The following is a 3,455-nucleotide window of genomic DNA, read 5'->3' as shown; positions in this document are numbered from 1 at the left end:
GCCAGAGCCATTAAAATCCCACCCACAATCCCCGGGTAGGGGAGTGACTGCGAGTCTGCTTTTTTCCTTGAGGTGCCAATGTGTAACCCAGACATGGCATCAGCGCTGCAGACCAGAGACCCCTGTACATGGAAGTCATGAGACACTGGCTGGAATCCTGACACCGACCCACACTCACTCCCATTCTCACTCAGGTTCTTGCCACCGCTGTCCCCTCAGCTGCTGCTTCCTTCGTCCACTCAGGCCGGGCAAAGCTCCCTTGGGAAGCTACAGCGTGGGCGGTGGGAGGGGGTTCCAAAGGACCACGAACTGGAGCAGATGGGCACAGAAATGGTCTGAGGATTCCAACACCACGGGGAAGGCCTAATGAACTAGATTGTATTTGTCATGTGTCGAAGAGCAACGCTTTGGACAGGTAGGGTGAGGCGACAGGAGAAAGCATGGAATGGCCTGAGGCTCGTGGGAAAGTCTGGGGATGATTTGGAGCAGGATTGTGTTGGTTACTCCCAGGCTTTGCCTTCGGAAAGAGCACGGTTCAAATACAAACTGGGGACCTTGGACAAGTCCTGTGAACTCTGAACTTCAGAAGCTGTGGGGGAAGGTCAGATGCTCACAGGCATCCTCCCTGAGAGGGATCAGTCACCAGACTACAGGGTAGGCCTCTAGGGCAGTTAGTCAAACAGACTATATGGCAGGCCTCACTCCCTGCTACTGGGGACAATAAACTATTCCTCCTTGAGGCCTGTGACCAAGCATTCTCACCCTACCAATAATGATCTCTATCAGTTGAGTCAGGGAACAGGCCAAACTGGCTCTGTGACATCCAAAGTTAAGTTGCCATCCTATATCTATGACCTATTGCACAACCCCTCCCTGTGATGTATGTCCTCACCTGTAATTAGGGGGCTTGCATGTCCCCGGAGAATATAAAAGCCTGGGATAGCATTAAAGATCACTCTCTCCCTCCACGTGGACCACCAAGCAGGGCTGAGGTGAGCATGCTACCATGAATTGTGTCTGACTCTACTTATTTCAATACTTCTCGTCTATCTCTCATGCTCTCTATAACTTTACTATGATCTTTACTTATTATCGCTGTACAATTGTGCCTACCGGACCCGTAATGCTGTGTTAGGGGCTGGCTTCCCCTGACAAGAAGCCCCTTGGAGAGAATGGAAATAAGGACTAACCGCCTCGTGCAAATCATGGAACAACAATATAACACGTTTCTCCTTCCATGTAGCGTTTCTGAGCCCAGGGTTGCAGTTCTGCCATGATGACTTGCTAGGCTACGAACTTGAAAAAGGATTTAACAGTTTACTACGCAATTAAGGTGTCTAAAACCCTTCCAAAACTTTTAGACAGTTTACTATGCAAACAAGGTTTAAAAATCCCTTTGGAGGACTGGAAAAGTCACTATGCCAACTAGGTGACCGGCCTAGTTAGGTGGTGGTCATGGTGGGTGGAGCAGGCTTAGAAAAGAGCCAATCATGAAGAGGTCGGGAGGGTGGCCTCACTACCATCAAGAAGAGGCTGGTTAAAATGCGTCATTTGGATCTGGGACACCTGCACTGAGGACATCCCGGTCCTAGGAGACAGTGAGATGTACAAAGGGGCAGAGGATGGCATGAGACGGTGGCGGTGGTATGTATAGCAACTGGTGCAAAATACCTCTGATGGACCTTCAGACCACGTAGTAAGGTGGCTGTACTGGGCTTGCCAACCACCTAATGAAAGAGCTGAGTACCTTTGAAAGGAAGGCTCGCTAGCTAGTGTTCTGGAAAATTGTTGGCAGAGCTAAAGAGCTGGTGGTAGGAGTCCGATTGACAAACTGTATCTTGAGTTATAACTTCTTTCCACTAAGGTGATCTGATCATGAGTTACAGATGATTATTTCCCTTAGACACCACATAACTGTGAGTATGGGCTGGAAATTCTCTGCATGGCCATTGTAACAAGTGACTGAACTCCGCAGAAGAGTAGAGCTTGCCCTGGGAAGATGGCTGCTTTCAGAATTGGTAAAAAGTTAGAGAGTGGAAGTATGTCTTACATCTCACATGAATCCTCAGCTTTGTGCTGATGATGTTTGCTCCTTCCCTTGGCCATGAACTTAGAGAACTTCTGGTAACACCATGTTGAGCCAGAGGTAGCTCTATTGTTCCTTTTTCTGCTATATATAATAATATAGTGAGAAATTCGCTGGGCAGGCGTGATCTAGTCATATCAAATTTGGGATGCCTAACTGGGGACATAAGTAAAATTTTACTTAAGATCATCCACCAATGGTTACAACAGCATTGTGTTAGTCTTGGGAGACTAGAGAAACAAATTCATTGACATGCATGTGTATAAGAAATCGCTTTATATCAAAGTGTAATTGTATATTATGAAAACATCCCAGCCCTGTCCAGTTCAAGTCCTTAAGTCCGATATTAGCCCATATGCCTGCTACCGGTCTATAAATTCTTCAGACTCACACAACACATGGAATGACACCAAATGCAGGAAGATCACAGGCCAGTGGGTGGAAAGTCTTGTGGATCAAGTGGCGGTGGAAGCATCTCCACACTGGCAAGGGTCTCCACGTGGCTCCTCCACGGTTCTGGCTCCATCAGCGTAGTTCCATGTGGCTTCTCAACAGGAATGTGTAGCAGAGAATCTGTGTCTGGCCTCCAGAGAGTTATTTATCTCCTTAGTCCCTCAAAATTAGGTTTGACAGACTAAACTCCACCCCTTCACTCTTTTATTATTTTTTTATTAGGGGCTCATACAACTCTTATCACAGTCCATATATACATCAATTGTGTAAAGCACATTTGTACATTCATTGCCCTCATCATTCTCAAAATATAAATATTTTTAACAACACAAAAGGTGGGGATGGCTGGTGCTTGGGAAAACAATCTTATGTTTATTCATCACAAAAGGTGGGATTTATTAGGAAAGGGTTGGCTTAGGCAAATAAAGGCAAGAGACAGCTCTTTGTCTCCATGGAGTCACTTGGGTCCAGGGTTACTTCACAACTGCACATGCATGCTGCACCCATCGTCTCCAGCAATCTGGGTTCAATTCCCCCCTCAGGTTTCTTTGCTTATTACTGTCACACAAGGAAGGTCTTCTAGTGGTCAGACTCACCCTTATGGCAATGAGAGTGATAAACTGAAAAAAAAAAAGGAAATTATATCAGAAACAAAGGAGCTAGACTAGAAGGCTGAAACCCTTAACCACAAACAAGGCGCTTTCATCTGTCTTGATGATATTGCTCTTTCTTCTCCCGATTCCACAGGCTTAGATTCGGGTCTTTCAATTGGATCCAGTTTGTGGGCCCAGTCCCTCCCTCTCTCAGCACCCTCTCTCAGCACCAGTCATGGAGTTGGATGATAGATCAGAGTTGGGGTCCTGGAGCTGGAGGAAGTGACCGGATTTGGGATGCATTTGACACCAGTCCATTTCCT

This window comes from Tenrec ecaudatus, chromosome 1 (assembly GCF_050624435.1).
Source record: "Tenrec ecaudatus isolate mTenEca1 chromosome 1, mTenEca1.hap1, whole genome shotgun sequence".
Classification (NCBI taxonomy): Eukaryota; Metazoa; Chordata; class Mammalia; order Afrosoricida; family Tenrecidae; genus Tenrec; species Tenrec ecaudatus.
Note: the sequence above shows the minus strand (reverse complement) of the source record.